This window comes from Aegilops tauschii, chromosome 7 (genome assembly GCF_002575655.3).
Source record: "Aegilops tauschii subsp. strangulata cultivar AL8/78 chromosome 7, Aet v6.0, whole genome shotgun sequence".
Taxonomy (NCBI): domain Eukaryota; kingdom Viridiplantae; phylum Streptophyta; class Magnoliopsida; order Poales; family Poaceae; genus Aegilops; species Aegilops tauschii.
In genome coordinates, this window is record NC_053041.3 from 487,287,288 (window position 1) to 487,310,386 (window position 23,099).

The following is a 23,099-nucleotide window of genomic DNA, read 5'->3' on the forward strand; positions in this document are numbered from 1 at the left end:
ACGGAGGAGATCGAGTCTTGTGGGGAAAAGTGCACAAACCTCTGCAGAGTGTACAAACTAATCATGGTTAGCCGTGTCCCTGGTTATGGACATCTTGAGTATCCGGTTCTTGGATTATCATGTTGATCTCATCACTACTTCAATAATTTGTTGGGTTGTTAATGATTACTTTTAATTGGGATTGAGAGGGGGTTTACCTTCTCAATATTTGCAACAAACTTTGTAGTTAAATAAAACTTATTTCTTTGCAGTAGGAAAAAATTGGCTTTTCGCAAAAACATATTAACCCTACAGCCTCCACCAGCCATATTTGCATGTAGTGATAGCATTATTCTGTTCATTATCCTTTTGTGTTACATTGCCAGCATATTCCATGTGCTGACCCATTTTCGGGCTGCAACGTATCATGTTGCAGACTTTTCAGACGACGAGTAAGGAGCCTTAGGTCGTGGTCTTTCACTCAGTGATGCCGTTGGAGTTGATGGACTCACTTTATCTTCCTAGCCTTCCGCTGTTATCGTATTAGATGGCCTTAAGCCATATTTATTGTAATAAGTTCTCTTTTGAGACATTCGATGTAGTAAGTGTGTGATTGCTACTCTGTTATAAATCCTTCAAGTACTGTGCGCGTCAGCATTACCGATCCAGGGATGACACTGATGCACAGAGATCAGACTGTTTGAGGTCTGGTCGCTACACATGAAAAGCCTGTTAATGGTCTCTTCGCAAATAGCCCATTTTACGGCCCGGTAACTCATGGCCCGTTAGGGCCTACCCGAAATCGGCCCAAGAACATCATGTGGGCCATCGAATATAACACCAGCCCGTTTCACTTTCGGCCCATGTATGGCCCACGATGTCTTTCGGCCCATATGAGGCCTTTCGTATCTTTAGGCCCTTTAGAGGCCCACGGGGACTCTAGCCCATAATGAACAGTAAATTTCTTTGTACCCATTAACGGCCCATGATTCATATGGGCCATTTCCAGCCCGTGTTAGCTTTCGGCCTACTGACAGCCCATACGTTCTTGGGCTCCTTTTCGGCCCTCGATTACTTCCAGCCCGTTACTGGCCTGTTCCCCTAATGGGCCAAATTCGGCCTGTGCCAAGAGTCGGCCCGTTTGTGGCCTGTTAACCCGTTGCGCCGTTTCCAGCCCGTCCCATATTTTGGCCCATTAACAACCTGTTATGCCAGTGACAGAATTAAGCCTTTGCTGTCCTCCGGCCTATTAATGGCCCGTTACCGTGCTGGGTCGATACCAATTACGCCCGTTTACGACCCATGTAGGCCCATTTATCCGACGGCCCGAGGCTCGCCGATTCTACAGCCTTGTTGGAGGCCCATGGATCCTACGGCCTGTTGCAGGGTCAAGGTTACCACGGTCCGTATATGGCCCATGGTTGTTGTGTCCACTAGCAAACCAGAGAAAAAGAAGACTAGGAAATAAATAAGCCCGGAACTAACGCTAGGCTATTAAGGCGATTGCACAGATTACATCCATTGGGCATCAAAGATCGCCATCAGTGCAAATATAGGGAACACCCTACACTATACAAAAATGGCTTGCTGTTTTCTTCAGCCGGTGGCTGCATGTTAAGAACAAATTTTGTATCGCAACAAAATAAATTACAACTATAAAACAAAAGGAAGGTTGGCATAAAAGTTAACAGTCTGGTAGATAAATGCACCACCAGAAGTTCAGAAGCTTAGTTCATTTGACCTGACTGTTACGTTTTCATGCTGTATTGTCTGATGGAGCACCATAACCTTCGCCTTCATTTCTCCTAGGCTCCTGAACAACATAGCAAATGTCTGATAGTCTAGTTTCAAAACCATGCATATCTTGACGACATCGAACAATGTCTGTCCTTGTTTCACAAAGGGTCTCTGTTAGGGAATGGACTTGTGCCTGGAGCGCAGATATAACATTGTTTTGAGCTTGCATATCTTGATCATGAGGCTGTTTGGACAAGATTGCCTTAACAACCAACCCAGTATTATGCAGGAACGTGCTTTCGGCACTGTTAGTGGACAGGTACTGACCCACTGCAGCAAGAGCTGACATTGCAGTTACAGTTGCCTCGCCACCTTCAGAAGGTGGCGGTTCCACCATTTTTTCCATAGCTTGCTGAAAAGTTGAGTTTTTACATTAGTAGTACCAGAATAGAAGATATTAAGGAGGTAGAAAAACCAAACAAAATAGCTTTGGTCTATATAGAGAACTTATTCTCGTGGACCCATGTAAAATATTAGTTTTATTTTACTGCAAAGTACATAATAAAACCAGTTTGCAAACATATGACCATGTACCATGGCTAATGTATTGTCTATTTCTTCACATTATATTGACAGCTAAGGATAAAAAGACAAAGTTTATAATACGGTAAGCATAGTATGACATCATTCATATCACAAAACAACTGAGAACAGACAAACATGCAATTGTAACGTTGTGTGGGAAAGTCCAGCACGGAACTAGATTATAGATCAAGATCAAAGGAACATCACTCATCTCTTTTAAACCTTGTAAGGTGCAATGACACGCTAAGACAATTGTGTATAAAATTGAAAAGAGTAATAGACATTGGCTGCAAACCATGAAGTTCAAGGCACAAGTCAGAGTAAGTAGTAGTTAAAAGGCATGAGGATTAAGGACTTACAACAGCGGCTTTGACTGGTGTAGTCATGCCATTTGTCTTGCTGGTGTGACAGTCCTTGATGATTTCCACAGCATTTGGTTCAGGTACTTTTTGGTCCTTGCGGGCTTTCCTCTGCATTTGGAACAAGTCAATATAGATCTGATAATATGGTACAACAAAAAGAGTGAAACATCAGCTAATTACAAGAGCGTGCAATATAGCTATGAGATCATGTCGTCTGTTGGAATTTTACTTTCGTACGGTTGGCCTTGTTCTTTGAACAGTTCACCTACAAGAAGATAGATTTGTGAGGCACATGCGTAAATAGGACTTCAACATGTGATCTGATCACATATATATAATGTACCTGATACTTTGGATCAGACCAGTGTTTAACGTGGCCTCACCAGTCTTCATCCGATATATTTTCCACTGGAGATGTTTGGGCAAGTTCACTGTTAGCCTTGCCTTCAAAGTGAGTTTTCCTCAAGTTATACCGATACTGTCGCAGAGCAGACTTGAAAACATGGGTGCAAGCTTGTCTGGTTGCATCATCTTGGCTATCCAACTTGAACCTCATTTGTTGAAAATTATGGGAGTCTCATTATCAACAACCTAGAAAGTATGGGACGGAGCAAGACAATATTACTAGTTTCCATACATAACCATACTTACGGATAAATGGTCGAGGAAGGTGTTGAACTGGGTTTCGTCTTTGTCATTCCTGTACTGAATCCATGTTGGGAGGATACATACATGACACCTAATGGCAACCGCTGCCTTTGATACTAACTTGGCTGACTCTGTAGCATCACGTGGCCTTTTTAAACCTGCCTCAAAACGGATCTCCATTCTTCCTCACTCTAGATTTAGTTAACCTATCGAGCATTATCCCTGATGTTTGTTTCCTCTTGTGCCTAGGTGCTAGTCCAACAACGAACATAGGAAGTGTCAGTGTACATCAAACTGTGAGACTACATATAAACAAGCATGCAACTGTAACTTGACTCGAGCAACTACCTTCTTGCTGTTGAAGCTCACAAAGTTCATCTGATCTTGTCAACTCGTCTTGTGTCAAGAGTGCTTCGGAAGTAGTGTCAGGTGGCAAGGGAGCTTGGGAACGTGTTGCTAGCTGAGTTGACCAACGAGTAACTCGTGCAGCTGGTGGTACTGTGGAAGGTGTTGCAACAACTAGGGTTGTCTCTACTTGTTTAGTGGCAGCTATTGGTTTCTATTTGGCTTGTTCTGCAGCTCGTCTAGCACGGGATACCCTGTTTGTACAATTTTCCATTGGACTTTGACCTTCTATTGCACCATCAGTACTAGCAGAATCTGCAGGATTCTCCCGCTTCGCGTTCCCTGTCATTCTGTGTTCCTTCCTCTTTCTCTGTGCCATGTTAAGTCAAGCCGTCAAGAAGAACGAATAAAAATTTAGTTCTTCAGAACAAATTAATGCGTGATACAGACGAACTGAACTTTGATGTTAGACAACCACATGATAGGAGGATGTAATATGTACGAAAAATAGGATGGCATGACATAACCAGAACTATGATGTGTAAACTAAGCAGACATTTCACTAAATTATAAGCAATGCAATGGAAGGTAGACACCATATGAAAGATGCTACAAATATCGCTCTGCCAAGTTAACAGTGTCTCGTCATAAATGGCGTTTAAACAAATGTGAAGTAGTACAAGAAATAAATCATATGCAAGATGCAAATAACATCACACTACCAAGTTAATGGTCTCTCGTCATTAGTGCCATTGCATATTCACAGCATTGCATATTCACAGCTTATGATGTGTAAACTAAGGAGAAGGCATTTTAACAAATTAGAAGCAATGAAAGCTAGACACCATATGAAAGATGCAACGAATATCACTCTACCAAGTTAAAACTGTCTCGTCATAAGTGCAATTTCAACAAATTAGAGTAGTACAAGCTAGAAAATAATGCGAGATGTAACCTATATCACACTTTCAAGTCAAACGTGTCTTATGATAAGTGATTGTTGCAGGTTACACAACAGTAGTACTTTGATGTAAGAACATGGTGTGATAGACAGATATTGTATGGTTTAGAAACAGGAACACGTGTCTTATTCATAAGTATAATGTGTAAAGTAAGCAGATGGAATTCAACAAAATTAGAAGCAATACAAGCTAGACATCATACATAACATGCAACCACATATATCACTGCCAAGTTAGAGGGAGCACCTGTGATGGTGCACTAGGGGAGACACGCTCATCATCAACACAGCTACGTTGAGTGTCTATGCATGTGTTGTTTTGCAAATCTTCTTGGGGGTGGCGGAGTAGAATCTGTAGAGGCCCTTAGTTTGGAAGGAGCAACTATATCCGCTGCCTTGCTACTTTCCTTCTGCTTTATTGATTTTGAATTGTCAAGTAAAACCAACAAGAAAAAGCAATAAAAAAACAAGAAAAAAAACAAGAAAAAGCAATAAAATTCACTCTTCAGAACTCATTTGTTCATGGTACTGACAATCACTACTTTGATGTAAGGCAGACACATGATACCAGGATGGAATATGTACGAAAAGAAGGATGGCATGGCATATTCAGAACTGTTTGTGTAAACTAAGCAAAAGCCATTTCAACAAATAAGAAGCAATGCAAGCTAGACACCACATGAAAGATGCAACCAATATGACTCTGCCAAGTTAAAAGCGTCCCATCATAAATGGCGTTTCAACAAATTAGAAGCAGCGCATGCTATAAATCATATGAAAGATGCAACTAATATCACACTGCATATACTAAAGGTGTCTCGTCATATTGAGTCATGCGGGATACAAGAAAAACAATAGTTTTATGTAAGGACATGCTTAATAGACAGATGTATTATGTACTAAAAACAGGAAGGCATGTCACATTAACAGGTATAATGTATAAACTAAGCAGAATAGCACATGCAATTGAACCAGATTGGAAGAATTACAATCTAGACACCATATGCAACATGCAACCACATATCACGCTGCCAAGTTAGAGCAAGCACCTGTGATGTTGGTGTAGGGGAAATGCGGTCATCAACTACAGAGCTACGTTCACTATCTTCATCTAGCCTTGCTGTTTCTTGAGAATCATGTGGGGAGGCTGACACTGCATTCTTTGAAAGAGCATATTTTCTCACAGTAACCCACGGGCGTGACTGTCTCATCATAAGTGATTGATGAGGGATACACAAGAACATTAGTTTGATGTAAGAACATGGTTAATAGACAGATGTACTAGCATGTACCAAAAACAGGAAGGCATGTCATATTCAAAGGTATAAGGTGTAAGCTAAGCAGATGCAATTTAACCAAATTGGAAGCAATACAAGCTAGACACCATATGCAACATGCAACCATATATGACACTGCGAAGTTAAAGCAAACACCTGAGATGGTGGTTCATGGCGAGCGAGGTCCTCAACTCCAGAGCTACGTTTACCGTCTCCATCTGCTGACACTGCACCCTTTATAAGGCTAAAACGTGTCTGGCCTAGCCGCGTACGACGCTGGAGCGACTTCTCTCCTTTCTTTTCTGCCTCTCTCATGGCAGCAGAGTCTGAAATACCCTTGCATAATAACACAATAGTGAGAGTATGGGTGAAGTGTGTGCAGAACTAGTGCACTGTAAAAGTAGCAGATAGCAGGTGGCTGAAAAATAAATGACAGGAGACATAGGATAGCTCTACAACATTGCATGGCAAACAAAATTAGATTCTACTCCGTATGATTTTGTAATATATGAGCACAGGGATGGCTGGGAAATGCAGGTACTCCTCCAGGACACCACCACATGTGGTCCTATCAAAATAACAGCCGACTGAAAATAAATAGGTCAGTCGATTTTTTATGAACTGTTCGATCTATAAGGAACGGGCAGATGGCCTTCGTCTACCTCCCGCCAGTAACTGTTGACGATCTTTCTTGAACCGCCAGCGACCACCGGCCCAGACCCCTGCCTCCGCCGCCCCGCCCTCCCCTCGACCTCACACCACCGCCATGCTTGGCAGCGCCCCCAGGCCATCCCTTTAATCCCGGCCGACCTCCAGATCAGGCGCCAGCAGCTCTAGACCCCACACACCCCTAAGATAAACACCGAGGCGCTGCTTCCCACGCGTAATAGGCGGATTAGTGCCTGTTACGCTGGGGAATGCTTCCGTTAATTAGGAATCAACTGACCAGGAATTGAAATCTAGGGGGGCGATGGACCTCTAGCTAAGGTGAAATAGTATATGAGGAGAAACCTTGTGCATCACGAGTTACTAGGAACATCTTGTATCAAGAAAAAGCGGTCAACTAGTGTCTTCTGTGGGATGAATACCGTGCAGGCAGACATGTAAGATTTGCACGAATAAGGGAAGAGGAGTACCATTTCCGGTTGCCAGTGTTGTGTGTTCCATATGCCGCGGCGATTTTCTTGTTTTTGCCGGGGGAACCGATGTTTTGGAGGAGGGTGCAGCCTTGGACGAACCCATGGCCAAACTGTTGACCGTGTTGCCGTTGCCGTATGTCGGCGGAGGGGAAGCAGATCCGAGGCGGCGAAGGACGGCGTAGCAGGAAGAGCTCCGGTGCGGTGGACGATGGTGAAGTTCGAGCGGCAGCAGTGAGGCGCAGGACGGCGTGGTTGAACTGGCTCGGGTACGGACGGCTCGGCCTCGGCTTCAACTACTAGCCATGGAGAGTGTTGCGTTGGATGACGACGTCGAGGTATCGGCTCCGGCGTGATGGAGGAGGACGGCAATTGATGGGTGGGATGGGGTGGCGGACGGAGGACGCCGGGGTTTCGTGGCTGATGGAGAGGTAGTTTTGGCGCCCACAGAGTACGAATGGGGAATCAGACGGGAAGGGGGGGGAAGCTAAGGGAGAACCATGTTTCGGTCTGGGATGCGCTTGCTTTTTTGAACAGATGGGACGCGCTTGTTTGAAATTTGGGGAAAGTACAAACTTTGCCCCCCTCTTAAATTTCGTACCTACTGCGGGTCGGGGGTAGGATGGTAATCCCAGGTGTCCCAAATAGTGGGCGGGAGCGATTTCGGCCGCGCGCATGTGTGCTTAGGCGGCCATTTTGTATGAATGTTTTTCGGAGGCGGTTGCGTGGCGTCTAGATGAAGCTACAAACCTACCCCGGTTTAGACCTTTGGACGTCGGGCGGGTAGGTTTCACGGGTCGGAGTTAGAAAAGTAATTTCCTTCTACTACCAAACATTGGTCTCACGCAGTTTCGGGCGAGTAGAGGCTCTTTTGGCGCTTCGGTCGAAATTTTGAAACAGAAGCATTCACGTTTAGAGTACTCTTGAACTTTGAGGATTGACCTAAATAGACAACGTTAGATTTGACCTTGTATGTTTGAAAACCTCATTAAATTATCCGCTTCTATTTGAAATTTTGACACTTGAAAATCCTATAACTACAATTATTTTGGAACGGAGGAGCTAAATTTGAATCTATTTTGTACACGACTATATATACTATTATGTACAAAAGCAGAGCAAAGATTGGTTCCCCCATAATTTAGGTATGATTTACAAATGCCATGATATCAGATTCAAATAATTGAATGGACTTCATGTTGAATTCAAATTTTTTAAACCACCTTAAGTTGAATTCAAATGTATGCTAGTTCATAGCTAGCTATTTATAATGTTCATTGTGTAACTTTCGTATGTATAATGTGCTTTACACACACAACATGAACTATACTCACCATTACTAGGGAAAACCTTATACACAGAATCTTAGCAGCAGCGTTGTTTAAAAACAAACGCTACTGCTAATTATCAGTAGCGAGATTCAGGAAACCACGCTAGTAATAACCCAGTAGCAGTAGCGCTCTAGGTGAAACAAGCGCTACTACTATAATTGCCAGGGCGTTGCCTCCAGGCTAGATATAGTAGTAGCGCCCTTCCTGTGGACGCGCTACTGCTAAAGTACTTAGTAGTAGCATTTTTCTTCAAAACTCGCTGCTGCTAAGTATCACCCCCTTGCAACTAATTAAGTTTAGTCCCATACTGCTAGGCGAACAAGGTGTTTACCACCTTAAATATGTTACTTCTCAAACTACCTCGAGCACTTGGTCTTCACTGAACTATATGTGTAGGAGTTGTGGCTGCATTATATTATGAATCCTCGCCTGTACCTATACAGGTACGGTGAGGATTCATGTTGACTCTTTAGATTCTACACAAAAAGATCAATGATGACCAATGTATATTTTTGATGTTTTTACATTGCTTAGACTTAGCAGCAGCGTTTTTTTAGGACAAAGCGCTACTGATATAGGGCTTAGCAGTAGCGCGCTCCCTGTACCCGCGCTACTGCTAAAGCAAAACAAAATATGCGGCCCAGCTGGCCCCCCGCACGGTCATCTCTCAATCGTCCCCCTCTGCCCGACGCCGGTAGCTGCGGTTAGGGTTTCTCCTCCGCCACCGCCGCCGTAGGTAATGCGCCTCCCCCCTCTCGCCGCCCCTCCGCTGCTCCTCCACCCTCTCACTGCCCACTCTGTCGCTGGCCGCGAGCTCTGGCCGGGCGCCTTTGGCCGACCGCCCTCGATCCCCTCGCTGGCCGCTATCATCGCCCCCTCTCGTAGGAAAGTCACCGGCCTTCCCCTCGTCAGCACCCCCGACCAAGTTCACAATGCCATCCCCCCTCCGCTCGACAGCACCCCCCGAGGGCTTACGAATTTCTTCCTGCTACATTTTGATTTAGTAGATATGATTTAGTTTATTTAGTAGGCTAGTTGATTTAGAACATTTTGATTTAGTTGATTTAGTATGCTAGTTGATTTAGTAGGCTAGTTGATTTAGTTGATTTAGTAGGCTTGTTGATTTAGTATGCACCATTTTATTGTTATTTTTTCTGTACATGGATAGCTAGATGCTTTTGTTTTTTTGTAATAACTTATTTTTTTGGCAAAATATAGGTGCCAATTTAGTTAAATTTGCCACTTGTTTTTTTAATCAATTATCTTAGGCAATAGGGGCCAAATTAGATGAAATGTCTTGGTAGGTGGTACCCTGATTTGGTAGATATTTGTGAAAAGGTTTTTCGGCAATAGGTGCCACCGAAATGCTTTGGTAGGTGGTACCTTGTCATCTAATATGTTACTAGATCTTAGGATTATAATTGTCCATCAAATTACTTCTCGCGGAAGAACCAAAAATATCACATGCTACTGTTTTTCTTTCCTGTGAAGTGGATCGTTAATCCTTTGCTCATATTGCTTTAGGAAAATGGCGCCACCACCACCACCATGTCGACTGTGCAAGTCAAGGTGCGCCAGCAGACTTGCAACTGGCAAGCTGTTCGACATCTACTTCCGGCCGAGTTTTCGTCATGCAGCGGTAAGAAATTAGATGAAATGTAACAACTATTTTATTTTTAGTGTTGGCATTACTGCATTGTGTCATTTTGCTTTTTTTACACAGATCATCCCATGCAATGTGAGGTTGAAATTCAACAAGCTGACAAGAGACACTGTGACATTTGAGGCTCCTGGGGGGCCATACACTATGGAGGTCGAGAAAGGACGCAATATGTCGCAGATTGGAGGAGATGGATGGGCCCGTTTCCTCGCCCGCATGCGTATTACTGGTGGTGAGTTGATCAGCTTCTCCTTCAGGGCAGAAAGACCCAAGCTGGCTGTCATTTATATCAACCTGGTGGAAGATGATGAAGATGATGAAGATGATGAAGATAATGAGGACCCACTCCATGAAGATGATGAGAACCCACTTCATGAAGCCATCGTAGCTCAAAGAATGAGGCTGAGCGAGGAGGAGGTGTGCAACCTATGGGACATAATTCCGCCACGTGATGACTTTGTCGGGGTGCCATTCATGACCCGCCTGACAAGTACCATGGTCGATCGGCATGAAATGGTATGTTATACTGACTGTAGTAATTTGATGATATATATATGCTTTATTGTTATACTTACAAATGCAAATTATCCGATGATATGCTTAGTGAATACGATGATATGCTTAGTGTAGAGTCCAATGATATGCTGTGTGGAATCTAGTTGATGATATGCTTTAGTGTAGAGTATGATCACATGCTTATTAGTGCAGAATCCAAGGAACTATTAATAGTGTAGATAATCCATATATACTTATTAGTAGAATTAATGCTTAATTAGTACAAATGTGTAGTAGTGTGTCTTTTGATAGTGTAGAAATTTATACTTAATAGAAATATATTTGCAAGAGTACGTGTGAGGCTATTTATTAATTGATATGTTTTTCTTATTTAGAAATTGCCAAAGAACCTATCTGTGAGTTGTGGTATCGAGCCTGATGAAGAAGGCTCAGCTGGACTACGCCTTACCACAAGGGGCTCCGTCACTACCTGTACTTACCGCATGGACACAGATGGTCGCACACACTTAAACTCGGTTGGGTGGAAGAGATTCCTCGTTGGCAAGAATCTTCGTGTTGGACTGGCCATCCTAATTACTATCAGGAACACCCACCGCCCAGGCTTGAGGATGACGATCATCGTCGATATCATCTAGAACTACATATGTGTGTGTGGCTATCTCATCTAGAACTACATATGATGATCATCTTCGATATCATGTAGAACTACATATGATGATCATCGTCGATATCATCTAGAACTACATATGATGATCGTCGTCGATATCACCTTGTACTGCTTAAGGATGCATGTTGACTATATATGAAATTGTTATCTAGTACTACCTCCGTTCCAAATTACTCGTCGTGGTTTTAGTTCAAATTAGTACTACCTCCGTTCCAAATTACTGGGTAGGAAGCTGGGGGGAAATGATGAAACACATAGCAGTAGCGCGGGGCTAGGAAAGCGCTACAGCTAACTAATAATAGCGTGTTCTGGAAAAGCGCTGCTGATATAGTCAATAGTAGTAGCGCGGGTACAGACCGCGCTACTACTAACAGTTAGTTGTAGCGCCTTATTAGTAGCGCGGCTGCCCGTGTTGCTGATAGCCTCAAAACCCGCGCTACTACTAGGGTTTTCCCTAGTAGTGCACGTTTATATTCGATTGCTAAAGCGATGCATTGTCTGGAGTTTAAAATACTAACTATGTGGATCAATTATGTCGAATAGTAACATAGACATGCTCAGATTCGATAGAATCTAGATGTCTGATGGATCAATGGCCGTTCCTTACGCAAATTGCAAATATCATGATCCCATCCTAATATTTGGATACAATTTATATCTTTAATCAATGTGTACATCAGTCTTTTACATGTAGTTTCACTCTCCATCGGTGGTCTCTCACACATGCTCACACACTCTCTCCAGAGGTGTCTTTCTCGCAGACATGCTCTCGATATAACCCTCCCTCCCTCTCATAACCATTTACGACTGTTTTCACTAACCTTTATCACAAGCACTCTTCCTCTCACAAGCATACACACGCACAATCCCCATCGACCCTTTCTATATACATAGACCTGCCTACATGTCTCATGTACGCACATTATCTTTAGGCCTATCTCTCACGCATTGTCTCACACCTCTCTTCCTAATCGACGAGTATGATTCTAGCAAAGCATTCTGTAGGATGCCCCTTAAAGTTAGGTTGGATGAATAGTAATATCATAGATAAGGGGTTACCTTAGTCCGAGGACCTAGGGTTACAAATCCTAGCCGGCTTTGTCAGTGGACACAGAGTCCTTCACAATTCTGCTATCTTTGTCTTGTACGACTAGTCATCCATGGGTCTCCCTAAAAGCGTCACGGGCCGACCAATGTGGCACACGACGAAACCGAACCAAGGGCCTCACCTCGGCCCACCAGACCTCACGCGGTGACACACCCTCTGCCCCCAGGTCTCGTTATCTTCTCACACCCACACATACCAACACAGACACCACACAAAAAAATCTCCTCGTGCCTCTATCCCCCCTTGCATATACACACTCAAGGGAATCTTTCGCTGTGACATCATATTCATCTCTCTCTCTTGACCTCTCTCATTTCTCGTGCTATCTCTCCCACGCCCCTCCCCCCGCCGGCCCCTCTATCCATGCCTCTCTCAAATACGTAATACACACACATACCTCTCTAGGCCCTGCCAAATACATCAACTACACATTCACACATGTTACATCACGTACCCCATTAATCTAAAAAGCCCTCTCTTCATGTTTATTTCACATACAACATTCCTTCTGAATAAAGTGTGGCCAAAAAATTATTTTAGAATTTCTACATATATACAACATTACAAAGTTATATGGAGGAGTATGAACATTAATTTGCATTGCATGGTTCCCACAATGATATTTCTTCTGCACTGTGATTTTTTATATTTTTATACTATATATAAAGTTAGTCATAATAAAGAGAAATGAAGAGCATCTCTCTCTCCATTGCATACACCCCCTCTACGCCCCTTTCACGTACGCACACAAAATATCTCCAAGTCCTCTAAAAGTACGCCCCCAGCACATTCACGCTTGTTTCATCTTTCTCTCGCGATATATACAGTGACGATCATTGTATTTGAAGCGAAAGCACGATACGTACATTGGACTTCAGAATCCACTCATTACGGTCACCATTTACGTTTTGTGGTTATTATATAGTCACGGGCTCACCGTACAACTCTGTATTTGCTCAAGACACGACTAGTTGACCATTTAAACGCTCCACGTGGCACCTCTAGTGTTGCATCACATTATCTCACTACCATTGGGCCCACCTGTCGGCTTGTATCTACTCTACACCCTTATAAAAAATAGAGTTGGTGATGATGGTGTGCCTGCCATCCTGCAATATAGGCCGTCCGATTTATATCTGACGGATAGGAAGGAAACTATGGCAATTTTGCAAAAAGGTACCCACACACCTCTCCACATTTGCAAATAAGGCCTTCCCTCGTTCATCCTTTTCTCTCACAAGATAAACTAGTCATACAAATGCATCTTGATGTTACGTGCAACGCACGGGCATCTTCCTAGTAAGAATGAAAACAAACGATAAAATAATATTGGACAGTAGTTCGAAGTCATGACCGCGGGCACAACAGACAAGGTGGCCTTGTATTGGTATGCTGAGCCGTCTGTTTTAAAACACATGAGATGGTGTGGTGATTATACACACACGCACGCATGCACATGAACTGCATGCACGCAACACTCACACGTACACACGCAGCCACGCACACATGCAACACTCACACGCACACACACGCACACATGCATGCACACACCAGATGACCAACACACACTCTCACGCTCAAGTGCTCAACCTACACGTGCATGCGCACACATCAGGCCCTGACAGACACATACACAACCAGGTGGTTCCCGCGCACGGGTTGGAGTCTTGTCGCGCCTGCGTAAATTTGTGTTTATCTGACCTTTTTCCTATGCGAACTGACAGGTGGGACCCACAAGGAACGTGGTCAATTTAACTAGTCAACATGGTGCCACGCAGACTATTTGGCCGGTCAACAGAGTGCAATCCGATGCTGAACGGTGAGCAAGTGACCGTATAATCACCACAAAATGTATATAGTGACCGTAATGGGCGTATTTTGAAGTTCGCTGACCGTATTACGCTTTTGTCTCTGTAGGCCCTCCAAAACTACATCTCTACACATTCTCGCATGTTACATCTAACAACTATGCAATACAACACTACTACTACACTCTAACACAATAAATCATGTGTTTCTAGTTTACTAGATATCATATTGTTACTTAATTATTCAGTGTGCATACATTAAAATTGCCTTTCAATGTATGGCCAGTATCATCTACCGCGCGGGAAAAATCCCGCCCTTTCTTGTTTAATCGGGTTTGTATCGATGGATCGTGCGAAACATCAAAACTATAGTACTATAGTAGCACTATACAGTGCAAGTAATAGTTCACTAGGCCGCCGTGTCGTGTACTCCACCGTCGTAAGAGTGGAGCGCTCGATTTCATAAATGTTCTAGTCCCTTTCGCCGACATGTGGGACATCAAGCTACCGGGTCCACGTGCCAAACCGAAATACAGTGCAGAGTAGCAGGGGTGAAGCACCCCAGTCATGGCGCCGGCGTAGTAATGAGCAATGAGGCGTCAAATCACAAAGCTGCACCTTTCCCGCAGTTAAGTTGGAGGGACGAAGTAATAATGCTAAAAAAAGAAGTTGGAGGGACGAAGCAACCATCATTTCACTCGTTGCTGAATCCGCTTCTCCCTCATCTTCTTCAAGTTAACCACGTGTTGCTTCTGCCATTGTTCTGCCTTATGTGGGATGCGGATCGGCTTGGTAAAGCACTGACACGTGGGACCACATGTTAGCAAACCGCCAGGCCAACGTCCTCTAAAAATAGGAAACCTCCCCCGCCATCCGCGCGGCAAAATCACCTCCTTTTCACTAATCTTGATTCTATAATTTTTTGGATCAATATAATTGAGATTTGTATAGATAGCACACAGGAGCAAAACCAAGTGGTACGGTTAAGGGCATCCACAATGTGCAGCCAAATGTGAAAATAGCTTTTGGCATCGATGGGAACCATTGTGGACGGTGCTGCCAAAGCCAAAAAGATGGAACCGAATCTCCCTGATTGATTGATTGAAGGAATAGAAAAATGCAACGTCTCTCCTCTTTCTCACCCTCTTTCTCCCGTGGTTGGACGCGTGTACAGTATAGAGCATAGAGTCTACTCCCCTGTCCCTTCTATCACAAATCACAAAGCAGTGAGGCATCAAATCACAAAGCACGAACGAAGCAACCATCATTTCACTCTTCGCTGACTCCGCTTCTCCATCGTCTTCTTCGAGAAACCACCTCACCGCACTAAGCTGGACGGACGACGCTATTGTGTACTAGTAGTACTAGTACATTTACGCGTCCTTTGGTTCAACGGACTTCCTGGATGCAAATAAGGCGGTTGTCTCGGCTTGCAGGCGGCACTTGCGAACGACTTACCGTGGTCTCCCTCAATGGTGTTCTCCGTCGAACGCACTTCGCCAAACCACAACGTTCGAGATATCGTCGATGTCACCGCAATGGGGAAGGAAGTCAAATAGTTACTACCTCCATTTTTTTGTAGACAAGGCCGGTATATCAAAATTACAATTTTCAAAAGGCCACTAACACTAATTGAGGCAAAATTGATGGGGTTTCCTCGTACTAGCAACCAAGGACATTAATATACCCTTGCATGCATGCGGAAGTGAGAATGTTGGTTTGCATGGCGCTGCATTAATCAAGCGATGAGGAGTGAGATGGTTAGCTCTTTGGGCTTTGGAGAAAAAATACACATTAATTGACACGTCAAACAAGGATTTGTATCGATTAATCCCGCGAAGGAAAACCCCTCCTTTCTTTTTTAACACTAGTACTCCTAGTACGTACGTACTTGTATCCTGTTTGGGTCTAGGCCTTGCATTGCCATACTTCGCCACACATTTATTGCCAAGCTTGCCTAAAGTTTTCAAAATCAAAAGGAAGTACACTTGCGCACGGCTGTCGCGGTCGCACCGCACCCTCACACAGTCGCTCCTGCATGCCGCAAACCCAACCAAGGCAACGCACCCTCACTGACACGTGCTACCACATGTGATCAAACCAAACTCAGCCATCCTACCGCTGGCACATAATTTTCGTTCATACAGTATGTTTATCCAACCGCATGTTGGGGAGGATCCGTATGGCCCGTGCGGTGGTCTGTTGGGGAAGAAGAAGAGGTGAGGAAGAAGGGTTAGGAGACGTAGGATATTCATCCAACCACCTGAAATGGTAGACTGACCCAAATGATGAAATTCAGGTGACCTACATAACAATATATGTTTTTACACAGCAAAAGATCCCTAAAAACGACAACATAAAGAAAAACTATCACTGCTCGCGGAACGAGACAACCTCGTCGTCTTTGGTTGCCGGCGCGAACCAGCTGTAGCTGCCGATGTGTGTCTCCGCATCGTGGTTGTCCTCGGCCTCCAGCTACTCATTCACGCGGAGCGTGCGGGCGCTCTGCATAGACAAGAGCACCGCCCGGTTCAAGTCCAGGACGTCCGGTTCCGCCTGCAGGAGGGCCTCGATGGTCGTGGCATCTGCACGCTCCGCGTCGAGTTGAGCCTCCGCCGCCCGGTTCAAGTCCAGGACGTCTGGTTCCGCCTGTAGGAGGGCCTCGATGGCAGTGGCATCCGCGCGCTCCGCGTCAAGTTGAGCCTCCTCCGCCCGGTTCACATCCACGACATCCGGTTCCGCCTGCACGAGAGCCTCGATGGCAGCGGCATGCACGCGCTCCGCGTCGAGTTGTGCCTCTGCCTCCCAGTCCTCCTTTAGTATCGCCAAGTTGAACCGCTGGTCCGCCTGCAGCATGGGGGAGTTTACGCTGGCACGAAGTCGACGTCCATCGTCTCATACCCATTGGGGGCCTTCTGCGCTGCGACCTCCGCCATGAACATTGGATCGGAGTGCTCCTCCTCGTAGCTTGGCTCCAGAGAACTCAGGGATTGGCCCGCCGCAAAGCGAGCTTGGGAATGGAAGTCTGTGGCGTCGACCGCTGCCGCGATTTCTGCGCGGCGCTCCGGTGTCAGCATCTTGTAGTACGTGATCTTACGGCGCACCATGGCTTTTCGGCGAACTAAGGGACGCTTGATGCGGGCTAGGGGATCGAAAGGTGGGGGAATGGGCTGGAGAGGAGGTGTGGTTTTGGGGCAGTAGATGGCGTAGGCCGAGCAGCGAAGGTTCTAGTGTGAATAGTGGTTCCGGTGACGACCGGTCAATCGGTTTTGAATATACATTGCTCTTGCGCGTTCGCGTTGCACCCCGGCACGCTGGACCCTCCACGTCGCTCACCGAATGGAACACGCTCCGTCTTGCGTTTTCGCTCACTTGTGGGACCGCAGTTGAGAGCAAACCAACGTCCCTCCCCCTCCCTCGTTCGCGTCATTTATACACTCCCTTCGTTTTATGCGGAGTAAATAAAAATAGAGGGAGTATACTATGGATGAGGATCCCCTGACATGGCTGAACCCATTGAGTAACTGACATGCGGGGCCTAACAAGCATGGGGTCCGCCAGTAAGTGACCGAAAGGGAGGGTAAGGCAGGGATACCTACGTCAGAGGATCTACTTCCATTACTACTCCCTCCTTCCATCTACTATACAGGGCCTAATGCCTTTTTCGAGGATAACTTTGACCAAATGTTAGAGTAATAATATATGACATGCAACTTACACAAAGCATACGGTCAAATTCGTATGTGAAAGGAGCTTCCAATGATATAATTTTCACATTATACATCTCATTACTATTAATCTTGTCAATAGTCAAAGGCGGTTTTGAAAAACGCATTAGAGCATGGTTAATAATATAGCCAGCCGATGGCTATAAGGAACTGCCATGTCATCTATAGCCATCATCTATATGCACTCATACAATAGTGTGGGCTATAAGGTTGGCTATTTCCCGCAAACAAAAAGGTTGGCTATTGTATTAGTACTTTTTCCATCTCCTCTCTATCTCTTTCTTCATATTATTGTATTTACCTAGGAATGCATATATAGCTAGGCTCTTGCATGAGAGCTCACTCCCCTTACTTTTTCACATCTCTCTCCTCCACATAGGCAAAAGTGCCATGTAAGCGGGCTATAAGCCCACTATTGTACTTGCTCTTAGGCCCTATATAAATGGAAGGAGGGAGTACTATGAGCACTGCATACTCTACTACAGATGTTGTCAGTACTCCACTAGTACTATTGGACAGGGAGCTTAAAAAAAGTTACTATTGGACTGGCTATACGTGGCGAAATCCTAGTAGGAAGAGCATGCGCGAGAACAAGCACATTCACGTGGTTGAAAACAAATTGGAAACCATCTCTGTTTGAATACAAATCTAGGAGTACGTATGAATCTAACAATATTGATTGGGAGTTGTTGATGTTGATACCTTTTTCTGTAAGTTTGATCAAAGTAGAGATACTTTGACTACACATAAAACTTATATGTAAACTAAAAAGGATCGGAGGGAGTATATTGTACGCTCAAAAGCGAAATGAACATTGAATACCCTTTATATATGATTTGCGTATGCTATGATCACCGGTTCAAAATTTTGAATCCGCCTTAGGTATCACACATGCACCCACTCGTTCTCTCTTGATTTCATCTCGGAGTCTGGAGATCGATTGAAAGAGGACTAGGGTGGGTACAATACGTTCTTTTCGCTTATGAACGTACAATATACTCCCTCTGATCCCCACAGACCCCCCCTGCGGGTCATTTCTATCATAGAAACAGACCAAACCTTTATCTCCTTGCACGACACACAATTGATCTCCCAACATCAATCGATCTCGTCAAGATGTGTCGGGCATGAACCGAATGGGATGTAAAAACTAAGATGGGAAGCGACACGTAGTGGAGGCAAAGTGAAACTTTAAATGAACCGTTTGTTTGTATGCATGTTGGACAAATTACAACATTGGAAATACAAGCATGGTCTAGGCCCACATGCGAATGATACTCGGCGGAATGTTCAAATGAGGCATGCGGGAGGATGGACTCGACCGAAGGGCGGCATGATCGATGGAGAAGAGGGTTGGAGAGGAATGAGAAATAAGCAAACGCCACATGATTATACTTGAACGGCTCAAATAAACAATAAGTTGTCTCGTTTGGCCTACATAGTGAAAGGCCTAATGCGCAACGCGGAGCACTGGCGCTCGAATATGGCCGGGAAAACAGGGAAACCGACATGTGGGGCACACCTGTCGGGACGATGTAGCGCAGACTAGTCCAATGGAGGAGCTGGCCCATGACCTCCTCGCCACCGGCAACCGTTCATGTGGGTCGTGGAGGCCAGCAACGTGGCGCAACTCCAGCACCGCCTCTGTACACGGTGACCACGGTGAGCGACACGCTCATCATCGCTGGACACGGTCAGTTTTAGTGTGCCGAGGGTGGCGTTTGCGCTGTGGCACGACCAGCAGATTAACACCCGACTCGTCGAGGATGCACGGGGCACCGAAGTGCGCGCGCGCCGCGACGCGTCCGCGAAGTAGTGTAGCGCGGCCAACTGCATCCCCAGGACCCGAGACCATGCCAAGTCGTCTTGCTTTTTCAATGACATGTGGGGATCGCATGTGAGCAAAGGGCATCTCCAACGTTGCCACGACCGCAGTTGACCACCCTGGCACACCAAAAACCCTCGTCCCTCGCACCGTCGCACGGTGCATTCCCAACAGGCGTCAGCTGCCCGCATTCATGCCATCCGCCCGTATGCCGTCGTTAAGAGGCTCGGTGCCCGAGGAACCAACTTCGGCGACTTAATGACGCACCCGGATGCTTGGCCTCACCGGAATGCGCTACTTAAAGCGGCAACGCCCAGCTAACCTCCACACCATAGCGCATTGTCTTGCTACCTGGCACCACATCTGCCATGACCGCAAGCATCAACGCTCTGCAGGAGAGCTTGTCTTCGGGGATGAAGGTCGAGGTCACCGCCCTCGCTCAAGTCGCCGCTCGCGACACAATAGCGGCGTAGCCGGACGCGGACGCGACCGCACAAGCGGTGGCCACGCTGGCGGCCGACGACGGGAGCATCGTCAGCCACGCGTCCTACTTGCCGCCATCCAACGTCCGGCACCGCCGAGGTCGGGGACTCCTCCGAGGATGAGTAGGGCATGGGAGGCGGCAGGGCATGGTGTGCCAACTGGTCGGTCCGTATCCTGTGTTCTACTCTTCCTCGCCGGAGACCGCACCTTCACTTCACGGGTCTTGAACCCCGCCCCCGTACATGGAGATCGCAGATGGAGGACGCCGGTCGCCGCCGTAGAATAGATTTAGGGTCGGGTTTCTTTTATTTTTCTGTCCTATAAAAGTTCGAAATGTAAGGAAAATCTGCCGTGTTTGCATTAATCTCGACCGGTTTATATGAACTTTCACAATAATATAGTATATTGTAGGAGTACTAGCAAGATGCCCGTGCGTTGCACGGAACATCAAGATCTTGTGGGAGAAAGGATGAACGAGGGAAGGCCTTATCTGCAAATGTGGAGAGGAGTGCGGGTAAATTGTCATAGTTTCCTTCCTATCTGTTAGATATAGATCGGGCGACCTATATTGCAGGATGACAGGCACACCATCATCACCAACTCCGCTTTTTATTGAACCGAGACAAAGCTAACCTGCGAAGTAAATAAACACATAGGGTCTACATACACAATTTATCTTAGGCACTCCAATAGTACGTCCACTACATATTCATGCATTTCACATCTTTCTACATCTACGGGAACCTACAAAAGAGTTAACGTAAATTGCCTCTCTCTCTCCTCCCTGATTTTCATGGTGGTGGGCCCCTCCCTCCCCCCAATCTACAATCAACAGCTCACACGTTTCACATAACGTTAATTACGTAACTGGGATTACGTAGGTGTAGCATTACTCGTCCTAAAAAACCCAACTAAGCCAACCTCCCAACATAGCGCGCGGGAAAAGACCCGACCGTGCCGTTTTAATCGGGATTACCGGATTACTAGTAGTAGTATCGATGGATCGCAGGAAGCACCAGGTTTTATTTAGGGGGCGAAGCACCTAGTTTAAAAGGAAAAAAGGCGGTACACTCATAGCACCCCTATCGCGGTCGCATTGCACCCCACACACGTTCGGTCCCGCACACGGCTCACGCAAATGGAACGCGCTTCGGCTTGCCTCTTCGCTAACACGTGGGACTGCACTTGGAGAAAACGACCATGCGCCAAACTCCCCCCACCCACCACGCGAAAATACCCCCCCCCCAAATTCCCCCCAAATCCCAAATTCAACAGCCCTTCGGCCAACTAGCCAATAATATTCCCCAAACCCCCTCCCCCCGCCCCCCTCCACTCCATTCGCTCTGCCAAAGCCGCTCTTCCCACCGCGCTGATACGTCGGCACCACGGTTCGTCGAGGGGACGCACGGTGATCCTCTCGCTCCCACAGTACGCTCTCGTAGACTGTCGTCCTCTAGCCGCGCCGCCACCGTTGGCGACGTTCTTGTGGAGGCGCACGGCGGTCAGCACTGCCACCGCTGGCGATGTTCGTGTGGAGACACACGGCGGTCAGCTTCTCCCACAGTACGCACATTCTAGACTGAGGCCCCGTGCATGTCGGTGTAGCGCTGAATGTTAGCTGATAGACGCTGTTAATCTCACTGTTTGCCGAAGTAGTTTACAGTCAATATGCTCTGCTTAAGAAGCTTCCTTGCCCTGTTCTGCACTCAATATGCTTAGCTGAGATGGCATGCCAAGCCCGATTAGTTGCTAAAATATCCTGCCATATATTTATGGTGACGTAGATTGCCATGGTATAGTAGCCAATCTGTTAGGTGAAATAGCTCTACACCGTTTTATACTCGATCTTTGTTGTTGCGATGGCCTTCGATAGTTCGATGGCTATGTGCTCGGCCTCATTGACTGCTGAAACAGCCTGCCATGATTTAGCACTCAAATATGTTTGCTGAATTAGCTTTACATATATTTTGTTACTTAGATCTGCTCGTCCAAATATCTTGCCATAGCTTTAGATATCGAGCTAGGTATTTTTTTCTAGACTTCATAAAAAAGCATATATGTTTTTCCTGTAATATCTAGTAGAAGAACTAATTTGTATGTCTAACAGATGGTCAGGACTTGGATAACTTCTGCTCGAAGATTCTCCGCTGCATATGTCGAGGGGGTTGAGAACTTCATGAACTTTATCAGAGCTGAGTACGGTGGCTCGAAATCAGATGTGCTCTGCCCGTGTAGCAGTTGTATGAATTCAGTTACAAGACCCCAGTCAACTGTGCAAAATCATCTACAGTTGTATGGGATGTCGATCACATATACTAGGTGGGTTCATCATGGTGAAGCTGTGAATGTCAATGTTATTGACTACGTGGAAGCAGCAGATCACCATCTTGATCTGCCTGATGCTTAGGTGGAAGAGGAGGAGGAGGTGGTGGTGGCGGAGCCAGTGAGTTTGACCAACATTGAAACAATGCTACAAAATGCTCATGCATTTCGTGAACTTTCACCTGCAGAAGAAAAATGGTGGGCCCGCATGTTGGAACAATGCAACGTGGCTGTCACCCTAGGAAATAAGCTGTCAGTATTCTCAGCTATGGTCACCTTTCTTCAGGTGAATACATCTGAGCGGATGACAAACAAATCATTCAATGCGATGTTGGCTGCTTTCCGCAAATCTTTCCCAGATGTGTCTGAGCTGCCACACACCTACAGTAAAATGAAGAATTTCCTTCGTGCAGTTGGAATTGGATATGATATGATCCATGTTTGTAAGAATAATTGTGTTCTGTTCCGGAAGGATTATGCCAACTTAAGTGAATGCCCGAAATGCAAATCATCAAGATGGAAAGATGGCGATGCTGTGAAGAGGATTCCTCATAATGTTCTGAGGCATTTTCCAATTATACCAAGAATGCAGAGGTTGTTTCATGATGCTGAAACAAGAGA